Genomic DNA, 13,504 nt, shown 5'->3' on the forward strand with positions numbered 1-13,504 from the left:
TATCGCTCGTCCGTCTAGATTATAACATTGTGTTGACGTTTCAGCACTTAGGCGGATATTGAGGGGGGGGGCTTGGGAGGGCTTAAGGAAAACCATGTTTTGTAGGTAACAAAGGAAATAAAGGAATAGATTTATACAATTATAAAAAAAAAAAAAAAAATTAGTAGCTATTCAATATTTTATATTTTTATGTTCCTATTACCTGTATATATTTGGTGCCTCAATTAGAATACAGTAAGGGTAGCTCCTAGCTAGTAGGTTGAAGTGTCTAAAAATTTCTATTTACGTTAATGGATAAGACAAAAAAGTTAAGCCCCCCTCACGGATGTGAGCAAATATTCGCCTATATTGCTGCTTCAATCTTTATCCAGATGTAACGTCTACAGTAATCGGAGTCAACACCGCGGGTGGGTAAATTAGAAACATTAGAAATAATTTATAAATATTTTGCGTTCTTTCGTAATCGTTAAAGCCTTTATTTTCTACTTTTATTGTTAATGATATCAAGTATACGATGTCATTTATATATCAGATATAACGAAATTTCGTTATTTCCGATTTGAAGGGTATTTTCTGGTTTACAGTTCGTCGTTGATCGTCACACTTGTGTCTATTAAATCGGCGGTCAGTAGTATGGAAAACGCAATTAAACTTGTTGAGTCCGGAAAAAGAAAATCGTTAATTTTTTTTTTAAATAAAAATTAGTATAAGCATGTAAATATGGAATGCATAAATGGCTTTGTACAGTAAAAACGTGTTACGCAAGCATAGTTACTGATTAAAACGTCGACTGTAAGTGTTATTGATAGACATACACGTGACCTAATTCTAATGTGATAATAGAACGATAAATATTGCGGGAAAATTGGGAAAGACAACCAGATTGACGGAATATCAACTCGACCTATCAAAATGTTTAGTAAATAACTAATGAATATTTTAAGTTGTAACTTCCTAAAGAGATACATTATTTAAAATCGAAAAAAAGCTATGTACGATAAAAGAAGACAATCGAATACGATAGTAATTTCTAGTTCTTTCTATGATACTGCGTAAGTCAGTAACAAAATATGAAAAACTATAATTTTTGTATATCGTTAGAATACAATTATTATGTTCGTGTTTCGACCGAAAAAAATATACCAAATTAAAAACTGACTATTTCAAAATGAATAAATTTGACAACGTTGCATAAAAATTGGTATGTAATTGTGTATATTTTAATTTTTTTCTAAAGGTATTTTTTTAATCCATTTATAAACATATGCAGTCGTGTTGGACATAAAGGACAAACGTACGTGAAAGTGCACTACCCTACTACAACATTTACCCGCCGAGTTATCGCTCACGTCTAATGCTGCTTTTATTGTTAGGTACTCCACTATACTGCCTCAAGTCGGTTAGGACTACTGAACGTATACCGTATCAATAGTGGTTGGTATTTATACGGTATTATTATTATTTTTTTTTTTTTTTGCGACCCTGTCGCAGGCCTTTGTCAAATATAACAACTGTGCCTTTTGATTTTGTTCACATTTTCAGTGTTTTAATTCGTTTAATATTATTATTCTTATTATTATTTTTTTTTACGCATACCTTATTGCCCATTTTCAGTCGAATTTTTACCATTAAATGAAATATTTTATTGTATTACGAGAAAAAAATAGCACTTACCCGATTGGGTTTTTTTAACAATTGGAATTTGAATACATTTTGAAACGTAAAAATTGTGAAAAAAAACCTTTTTTGCTGTGTACCGGACTACGTGTTTAATATACTTAATCCATATGGTACTATATTTTTACAACAAATACGCATATTATGATATTAAAAGGAAATTAAACGATAAACATTTTATTATTTTTTGTATCAATTGTATGCGTGGGTATTATAATAGAGAAAAAATAAAATATTGGTTGGATCAATAAGAAAAACTAAGTGCTTTGAAAGGTTGTGTAATATAAATATTTATATACAATTAAAATAACACTCATTCACACACTGTTCATCACTTTCAAATTAATTCATAAACAATTTCCGAGGAATATACTTATCGCTATGTTTAGTTGCCGCAAGAAAGAATTTTTCAAAAATTGCATCACTATAGTCAAAACAGTTTCGGACCCTAGGCTGGATGTAAATAAAATTGTTTTTAACTTTTTGGTTACCTAGGAAATATTTAGTTTCTTTTAGTATAATATTAATTTTTATTATTACCGATTGAGATTTTCATAAATTACGAGTTATATGGTATAAATAAATCAAAAAAATATCATTGGAATATAAGAGAATTGGCATCATTAGAAACCAAGTTTTTACAAGGTTTGTTTGTTTAAAAACTGAAGCATCCAACAATGATTGCATTGTGTTACAATATAATATTTTGGGGAAGGAAACAATATTTTTCGGTTTCTTTTAAATTGTGCCAATTTGTGTTTATATATATATATATATATATAAAAAAAAAACATAAAAATGGTTAAAAATATAACATCATATAAGATATCGATCGATCAGAAATATTTTTCAAATGGGAACAAGGGAACTCGCAAGCAGATTGGTGAAATGGTTTAAAAGTTGCAACCAAAATTGTTCAATTATTTTTAAGTCCGATTTTTTGTATGTAACGAATATATCATAAAATATATTTTCACCCGATCTGCCACTTATCCATCTCATTACCCTCGTTGCTGAGGCGACGACGGCGTTTTTTTATATAAAAAATAGCTGATGTTATACCAAAAACACTTCGTTATACATCCACGCACAAAAAAGATAAGTTTAAAAAAAATAACATGTAGTGACAATACATTTAATAATGGTAAAACTTTTAAAATTCGTGATACAATATGGTAACTGAAATGCCATTTTGTATTATTAAAAATGCCTATGACGACAAATAGGATTAATTTCAAAGTTAAAAAATTAGTCAACAATTTGTTTACTTGACAGGACGTGTAAGTAAATACAAATAAATAACCACTATAGTACATTTTGCAAATAACTTTATAATTTATAAACAATATGTTGACTAAGTTTGACTAAGTTTTTAGTCTCATATTATTAATAGCATTTTATTTAGTTTCACGTATAATATGACGTATTTTAAAGGTTTAATAATTACTAAATGTAATGTATGTCACATGCACTTTTTTTTTATATGTAGCTTTTTTGTACACGGAGTTATAACGAAGTATCTTTATGTGATAAATGATTAGCAGATAATCAGTTTGAGAATATTTTTATATAAAATATATGACTTAATACGTAAACGAATTAGTATTGCTATAATTGTTATAACACATTATAATTTGTGTTTTGGTGATAACTATGGTATTGTATCACCTCAAACATATTTTATTTGGTGCAAACGGTAGTATTAAAGCGGGAAAATATTTCTGTATAGTATATCATTGTGCTTGAAGTTTGAAATATTTCGTTTGGTTTGCGAAAACTACGATATGAGAAAAATACCAATCACGGTTAGTATAGTAAAAAATAAATGTACCACCATTAATCGAAAACATTATACACGTGCAATTATGGCATAAGTAAGCCGGTCAAAGTTGTAATAATTCAAGAGGTTTAATACCGTAAGGTGAATATTATAATATTGTTGTATATAAGCTAAAAGTTCATAACCAGCAGAAAAATTTTGGTCTTGCTGCAAGGCTAAGACCAGGATTACAATGGCTCTGAAAGACCAACACAAAGGATGAGTGTGCAAGACCAAAACCAAAATAAGACCTACTCCGCAAGAGTATTGCAGTCTTGCAACTTTTAATTGCAAAAAAAAAATTCCTAGAAAAATATATTAAGTGTAAGTTAAATGAAATAATTTATTAAGAATATAATAAAAATGAAATATTACATTTGACGTAAAACGCAGTGTTCGGAAAATAACGAATTATTGAATTATTGAAAACAAGATAAGAAATAATTGATATTCACTATAAAATAGTTCTGTAATCGATAGTAATTACAGAAACGTAATGGAATTATTTTATGCTTCCGAATATGACAAAGATGTTGATATGTAAACACACAAAAAAAAAAAAATAGTAACACCAAAATCAACGATAAAAGCGATAGGTGTATTTATCAATAGTAATTTTATTTCATAAATAAATCTCTTCATTTAATTTTATACATAGTTATAACAGGATTTAATTATAGTTTGTACTTGGGGTATTATTCCGGTCTTATTTAACAACGCGTTGGAATCGTTAGTTAGAGAAGTACTTCAAAGTGAGCCGCAGGTTTGAATATAAAGCAAGAAAAACAAATAATATTGGCCGCATACACAGATGACATAGTTGTAATAGCAAAAACAGAAGATAGTCTCAAAAGAACAACCGAAAATTTAATGGATGCAGCGAAAAAGATTGGACTTATCAACAATGAAAACAAAACCAAATTCGTGGTTGTATTAAGAAGAGAACTTCCACAAAAATCCATAACAGTAAAATTCTTATTGTTTGAAAAAGTTCGAAACTTTAAGTGCTTAGAAGTAGATATAAACTTGCAGGTAGATAGATACGAAGAAATACACAGAAGAATCGCAGCTGGAAACAAATGTTATTTTTCACTAGTTCAATTATTTAAGTCTAAACTATTATGAAAAAAATCAAAAATCAGATTATATAAGACTTTTGTTAGATCAATTATACTGTATGCCAATGGGGCATGTGCTCTACCAAATCTGACGAAAACAAATTGATGACTTTCTGAAGGAAAGTCCTACATAGAATATTTTGGCCGAAAAGAAATGACGAAGGTGGTTATGAGACAAGGTCCAATAGACAACTCAATGCTCAATTTAATGAGTCCAATATAGTAGCTACACTAAAGAGCCAGAGACTAAGGTGGGCCGATCACGTCTTGAGAGTAGAGAGCCAATTTATATCGACCATCACGAAATGGAAACCAAACAAAATTCGGCCGAGAGGAAGACCTGGACAACGATGGGAATATAGAGTCAAGGAAGACCTCGGAATGCTAGGAGTACGGAATGGAGAAGAACTGGCAGCACACAGAGAAGCATGGAAGGAGATAGCGAAATCGGCAATGGGCCAAAATGGTCTGGTTAAAGCAAAAAAAAAAAAAACTTGAAGTATTATTATACAGTTATTGTGTGCTAATCGTGAAATACTGTAAAATTGTTTATTGTTTTGACTGTCCTGGTATTAGTGACTCGTCACTTATTTCAGTGTTCGCGGCGGTAACGATTAAATATTAATGTTGTACTAGTTTAGTCGGAGATAATAAAAAATTATCAAATCAACAAGTCCTACCTTAGATAGGGACATAATTTTTTTCTTTAAATTTTAAATAATGCAAGATCAAGATCAACAATGAGTTTGCAAGAACAACCCAAGACCAAGACTATCATAGTCTTGGTCTTGGTGTTGGTTTGCTCATCATTATTGTAAACTTACAAAATTACTCAGTCGACCGAGTGCCAGTTGTGCTATAAATTGATGTGAAATCGAACTCGAATCCAGCTGTGAGTTTTTGTTTTTTTTTATTTTTCCATACTTCTGGAGATTGACAAAACATTAGTTTATGTCAAAATATTTTCAGTGTTAAACGCTTTAAGAACATTTGAAAACATTGAAAATTCATGCTTTATCCAGATGCTGTCGGTACGTATTATATAAACGTATAAGTTTTTTTAACTAACAACGCTGCACCATGTCAGTGGAAACTTTGTTTCCGAGTAAAACGAAATCGTTTGTGTTGAAATGATAAATTTACCGCAGACGGGAATTCCATTCACCAGTGACGTATACGCTGATCGGAAAACAGCTGCGTTTAGGAAAAACACATTTTTTCTTCGAACAACGGGGCACAAAAGTATTTTTTCTTTTTATATAATATGTATTATATATTCCCGTGTGCGGCAGTTTTTTCAATAACCATCTCGGCTACAATATCATACTTTTCCGTACACGTGCGCAATAAATAACATAATACCATAATAATTCAATGAAAAAAAAAAATAAATAATAATCGCTATATATAAACACTCGAATCCTTCCTAATTTTCGTATTTTCCCAAATGCGGGAAATGCGAAATTTTTTTTTTAAATAATATTGTACTAATATTAGTAGGGTTGCAATGTTTATGGTTTCTTCGTCTTTCATTTACTGATCAAATACAATATTCGGACATTTCTTTCCGTATAAGTTTGCACAAAGTACAAGCGAACTTATAACATTTGATTTTATGTTTTTACGTCTTAAGGATCAAATATGAAAGTACCTGGTGAATAACATGAATATGGAATGTATAGTATTGCATCAGACGAATAAGGCAAAAATCCGACAGTATCGTTTTCAATCATACATTATATAACTGTGAGAATTTCAATCGCCGTTTGCGGAATCCCTTTATCACCTAGAACATCATGAATCGTGCAAATAGCATAAGCGATCGAATAAAAATAATGCGAAAAATATGTAGAAAAATCAGCAGCCTACCGAAAGAATATACCTCAACGAACAAGTACTAACGATATTGAAGTAAAGGAATGGAGAAGCAAATCACGCCGATAGTGGTTGATAAAAGTATGAATAGAAATCAAAGGGTTTTTGGAGAAATTTGACAAAATTGATAAGATGAAAAATCAATCATACATCCAATATAAAAAAAAAAAAAAAAATAAATAAATAAATGAAAGCGGACAAGAGTCCCATTGTGGGAAGAGTACCGAAAAGTGCTTGATGGAAATCGCAACAAAAGAAACACGAGAATAAAATATAGTACACGTGTGAAAAAGGCACACGAAGAATCAAATAGACAGAGACAAATGGACTGTAAATAGACGATTCAACACGTTATTTCCGGTAATCGAAGAGAGCCACTTACCGGCAATACGAGTGGCGACTTTAAACGAGAGTGAGTTGAGCGCACGATTGTCTAAGGACAACAGTGGGTTGAGGGAATAATTTGAACACTGTTCCGAAACATAATCGTGTGTAAACCAATAAATGTCAACAACAGCGACGCTCCAAAGCTGACATTTTTAACGGATCTGGAATCTTACAGAAACTTATTGAAGATGCCTAATTTAAGTGTGCATATATATATATATATAATAATGTCCGAAGAAAAAAATAATACGAAAAATATTAATCTGCGAGAGCTCTTATGCCGATTCGTATGGTAAGTGTATTTCACGTAATATATTTCTTATAAAAGGCTTAAAAAAACATTACGGAATACTTTAGGTCATTTGAATTATAAACCAACCGAACGACAACCCAAAAACGTGCCTTGTTCTGGTTTCAGTACGATATTTTGATACGATAACGAAGACGTATATTACTAAAAACGTTTATCCGGAGAAATTTCAACGGATCCCCCGATTTTGTATCCCGCGTCAATCATTTTCTTGAGGAAATTTCTCTAGAAGCGTAAATAGTGTATATCAATAAATGTTGCTTTATATTTCGAAAACTCATCAAAACGCGTGTAAATATTTGTTAAGAACGATAAACGTTTACATTTTTTCTCCGGAAAAAAAATCGTATTCCATTGCTCTGACTTTTTTGATATCGTTATTTTTAATATTAGATTTATAATTTCAAATATTTTTCAAAAGAATTTATAAATTGCATTGGTTATTTATTTAATGTTTCGTGAAAACATACACACACAAATGTATAAGTAATATAACTGGTAAACAAACTATAAAGAGTTCGTATTGTTTATGGAAATTCCTCAGTACATAATCATTACTTTGAGTGAAATATTTCAATAAAAAAAAAAAAAAAAATTATCTTAAGAAAAACTGGTACACCCATCCGATCCAATCAAAATGGTTTCTTATTTTGTTTATTTAATCGCAGCATAATATCGTTGTAATACGTATTTTAATACGATGATAATTTTTTTATCACAGCCGAGCTGAAATAATTTTGATTGGTCGTCTGCGTCACATTAACTTACTCGATTCTTGCTAACACAAAGTACAACAGTAGAACTTGGAATCAGACGCATTTTCGTTAATGTGCATACTTGTTTCCATCCTAACATTATAAGGCCTATGCACGAGGTATAACATGGATAAAACAAATAATGTACGTATGACAATGGATGTATAACACTTCACATTGTTACGAGCAGGATCGAAACGATAAGATCAAACGTGCTTTCGGCAACGGACTGGATTTATTTCCCCTAGACGTCTTTTTATGGAAATAATAACCATTGTGCTGTTGAAAACTCGTCGCTGATTCCATATTGGAATGATGTTGCGATGAAACAGATTGTTCGAGGTTGAATAATTGGACATAAGAATAATAAAAATTGATTTTAGCAATGACAATATGGTTTATTTTGTAAGAAATTTCAATTTGTCTCGATGATATATTGTATACGTATTAATAAAAAAAAAAAAAAAAAAAATAACATTGAACTTCCAACGAGACGTGGAACGCACTTGAATGGAAACACCCTGGGTCGAATTGTCTGACAAACGGTACACACTATGCCGGAATACTTTGACTGTTGCTACGTTAAATTTATTAATAAGAAGTTTTTGATTGCTTATATTTTAAAATTTTTTGGATAGTTCGCATCAAACTTTGTAGTTCCAATCATAAGTGTCGTTCGTAAATGATCGTCGATTATGTTAGTTCTAAGCTTAGATTTGACGTATTTTATTTTCGAAGATATTTATTCGTAGTGGAGCTAAATATTGAAATTATCTCACGGGTATATTTTTTCAGTTTTCGAATAATATTGATAAAATATTAGTTAATTTGGCGGTCCGGTTTGAAAAGCTTGTCGGACTGGGATTCGGCATATGGATCGTAGTTTGGAGACATTTGCTTATGGAGTGTATAAGAGTATATATAGTGTGTATATTGTGTTATAAAAATTATCTATATATTATTAGACTTTTACGTTGTGCAAAAAAAATATACCTTCTTTTCTAAAATCTGATAAAAAGTAAAAACTAATAGAATGTTAATATAAGTAAAACCAGAGTGCTGAGAGAAATAAAACTATGTTTATTGTTATATTTTAATCTGATGGAAATATTTTATTTCAAAACAACAGTTTTAATTCCAAAATTGGAAAAATAATGTATCCGTTTTCTGATTCGATCAAAATATTTTTTGCTTAGGACGACTCATCGTATATCATATTATGATATTAAAACCATTACTTTGAACTACTTTTGTTTATACGGTTTTAACACGTTATTGACGTACACCAAATAATTATTTTAACGTTTAAGATAATATATACTTTTCCTACGCTCAAAATATAACCATTTTATACGATATTTTGGTAGAAATGCATACGATTAATGCGTTATTATAAAACACGATCAATTCCATTGTACAATAATATTGTCTTGTCAATTATACTGTGTAAAATTTGAGTAAATATTTCAACAGAACGTTTTTGTTGGGTGGAAAGTTGTTGAAAATAAACATATTTTTCATGAAAGCCTCCCCCTCCCTCCGTTGAATGTGAAAAACGAAACGAAAACCTGGACTAATATGAAATACTATATATATTAGACAACTTTATGTTACATATTCTTGCATAGTAATTATTTTTATATTATTCATTCAAGCCAGAGGCTCAATGTCATTTTTTCGAGGGTGACCATACATCCCATTTAAAACGGAATTATCTGTCCCTTTTTTGATAATCATGTTCCGGTGTCCCAACAAAATACAGACGGGACGTTTTTTTTATTCCGTTTTTATAAAATTATACCATTTTAAACCTATTATTACATTATATTTGTAAAAAATAAAAATAAAAATGTTTGAAATAAATATTCTAGATGCTAGAATCTGTTCGAGAACCTGATGACGAATAATATATCTTTTCAACGATTGATTTCAATCGCGTTCAGATAAAAGTTCCACGTTCTCGACACTCGATTACCTGAACGAATTCACGGATATTTGTTTTGACTAAATTTTAAATGTTCTCGAAATAAGCGTAAATGAAAGAAATTTTACTCAGTAATTGTCGTCACATCTGAATGTTTTTTGTGATTTAGTGGAGCTCCCACGTGATCATAGCGAATTTCGTGATTATCGTGTATGAATATTATCTGAGACTTCACTATATTTTTAACTTAAACGTCTTAAACTTGTTCTGACAATGAACGATAAAGTTATTCTATCATTCTCGAACTTTCCTCCGGGTTATTACAGAATAAACCATCCATCAAGGTTGTGTGGAACGATACGCTGAACAATAATTTTCAAAGTCAACATGCCCTGGATTAGAGTGCTTATACTGTCGTAAAAACCCGACGCACGTTCAATTTACGGAACTTTTATGTTTTCCTGTTGGGGAACACAAACTATATATATATATGTATGATTTTATAACTTGAAAATTAAATAACTTTGAATGCGGCTACATACGCTACACAAATACACACACACACGCATACACACACAAATACACACATAAACGTGATGAAATCCAAACGGGTTATTCTTGAAAAACAGAAACAAATTCACGCTTTCTTTTTCTCGATAACTTTTTACGCCCTGGAAAAAAACCATCGTACAAACTCTTTGGGTAATCGGGTCTAAATTAGAATCTTGAATACGTTGTTGTTGACGTGTTCGTCGTCAGGGTTGAGACGGAGGATAGTAATTTCAACAATTTTATGTTCTTTTGAAAGCACGCGAAACGATATACGTTCTCATCTAGATAACAACGGTTTTCGATATAAATCGATTATCCTGGTTTGCACGAATCGTCCCATGCCGACCTCCGGTATACGTACTCCGGAAAATATCGTCAGCAACGTTTGACGAAATGAAATATTTCTGCGCTTAAAGCGGTGGGATGAAATGTGACGGCGCTGTAATTAATATTGTGCTAAAGCCGAAATCAATTTTTTTAAGTTTTCTAAGCTGAAAATATGTACATTCGACATTCTTGGTGATAAGTTGTTAACAAGAATAATTGGCTCGTATTTTTCTTGGTGTCAGCTATCAATAACGCGAACTTCACCGAGGTACATAGTATTCGTGTTCTGTTATTAAAATAAATAAAAGTTGAGGGATTAGGTTAACGGGATAGCGTAGCAGTAGTCTTTCGTTGTCCGTATTATTTTCTTAAAGGTCACATGTGAAAATCTTGTGTCTCGCCTACGCACAAAGTTTGAAAACCTTTGAATTTAGATCACTTCAAAAATTTAAATATTGTAACGTTTGTCACGGTATGAATTATTTACGTAATGGTACAGAAATGTTGCAATGACTTTTTTGTCATGGAATGCCCGATAGTCGTCGACGGTGGAAAAACGACAAATCGAAAAATTCCACTTGCCTCGTCTCACGGAAACAATGATAATATCGTGAAAATGAGCAGCGAAACATCATGCTACAGTACGTTTTAATAATAATCATGATATAAAATGTATTTACACGAGAAACTTTACCGTTCGCAACGTTACGAAATGTAGCTCCGTAATGTTTTGGTAATAGCTGAAATTTTACGAACCGTTCGGCAGTCTTATTATTTTCCGCGTAGTCGAAATCAACCATACTCTTAAACTCTACGATGAAGATAAGTGTTCGGATTTTAAAGGCATTTGTTTTTTTTCCCCTATTGTACTTAGACGAGACTATTGTCAGCTATATATTTTAAATAAACTAACAACGGTTTTGGAATAAAAATTCCCAGTTGGGTCAACGGCCCTTTTGTCCCCTCCCTCCCTGCGGGCACGCATGCCCTCGGCTACCGCGGTTTCACGTGTATGCGCGTCCGGCATAGGGTGCTGCTGACGCGCGCGTACCGGCCGAAAAATCCGCGGCGGACGAGTCGGACCCGATCGGTTCGTGACGGTATCGTCGTCATAGGCAACTAAGGGGTCGAAACAGGGTTTTCAGCACCCCTGAGTTCAAATGTAGCATTCCTGTTTTTTTTTTTTTTTTTTGTTCAGATTTATATAATCTATGGTAATTACAGTTAAATACCATTTGATTTTATTTTCGCCAATTTCAGCACCCTCAACAGTTGGGTTCTAGTTTCGGGCATGATCGTCGTCGCACGGTACGTTCCGCTTAACGGTGTGAATAACCCGCGCCTAACCGGTGGAGTTTAACGGTCTTGGTCTCTTCTTTTTTTTTTTCTCAGCAGATCGACTCCGCTCCTACCCGCACTCATCCGCCGAAGCGCTGCAGAACATCACGGAGATCTATCTCATTCATCATGTGTCGCGCCGCGATAGTCGGTTCGCTTCAGTCTCCCGATGACCGCGACAAAAGTTTCCTTTCGCCGGCGTACGACAGCCGTCGCAATTTTTTCACCGAGCCTCCGTCGCCGTTGATTTACGGATCATCTATCATGTTTCCGACGCACTTTTGTTTCGTACCGTTATTATTTTTCGTAACAGCCGCGCACCGTGTCCCGGTTGAAAAATGACACGCACCGCGATCCCGATGTTGGCGGGAAATAAAATCAATCATTTCGCACCCGGTAGAACGCCGTGCCGGTACAACTTGCAGTGCACGTCAGTCGGTCCAGGATGTTCCGGGGGAACGAAACCCGTGTATGTCGGTCGCGCCGCGGGCTCGTTTATGATTTTCATTGAATATCGAACCGCATCGGTAATGGGGTTCATTTTTATCGGACATCTAAGATCTAGCGGACGGTACGAAGTAGCGTGTTCGGACATAAATGCGAAACCGAGTGCTACGGTTTAGTGTAGAGACACTACGGTCATAACGATATTATGCACGAAAGGCACAACGCATTGACAGCGGGGTCGAATCTTATCGCCGGAAAAATCACACTTATAAAAGGTTCGACCTCGACTGAGTGACGCCAGTACACGTGCTCCGTGCAGAATTCCATTGGACTGCCTAGAAAATGGGAATGTTAAAAAAAAAAAAAAATAGATAAAAACGATCATTGACGAACGGAAACAATTGTTTCACGTATTACTTGGCAAATGTTTGTCTATTTAAATACTATATTAATTTTTAGATGCTTAAGAAAACTCTTTTGGGTCTTTGGAAGGGTGATCAATTGGAAGGGGATGGGTGGGTCAATCTAGTTATTCGAACCGGCAGTTTCAATTTCATTTCGCGCCACCGCCGCGGCTTGACTTAATATTCGTTTGGCTCTCCTATTTTATTGTTCTCTCTCTCTCTCTCTCTCTCACACACACTCTCCGTCGCCATAGTCTGTCAGTCGTAACGTAACACCTATACAACGTGCGACAGAAAGTTGGCCTATGCCGTTCCGTCGACCGTGCCGCAGATAAACACAATACGAAATCGCCCCGCCGTCGTGCGAACGTTTCGACGTGGCGCGCGCTTAAGTTGCGCAAATGCAGCCGGTCGGCTCGGAACCCCGAACACGAGAAATTCAGTTGCGACGGTTGGATTTCCGGTGACGAGCAGGGACGGCTCGTCAAGGGAGACTTCGGGACTGCGTCTCCCCTTAAAAAAAAAAAAAAAAAATAAAAACAGCCACCCGGAAATAATAACTGTAAAAAAA

Source organism: Sipha flava, unplaced genomic scaffold (genome assembly GCF_003268045.1).
Source record: "Sipha flava isolate LNK unplaced genomic scaffold, YSA_version1 34_pilon_pilon, whole genome shotgun sequence".
NCBI classification, from domain to species: Eukaryota; Metazoa; Arthropoda; class Insecta; order Hemiptera; family Aphididae; genus Sipha; species Sipha flava.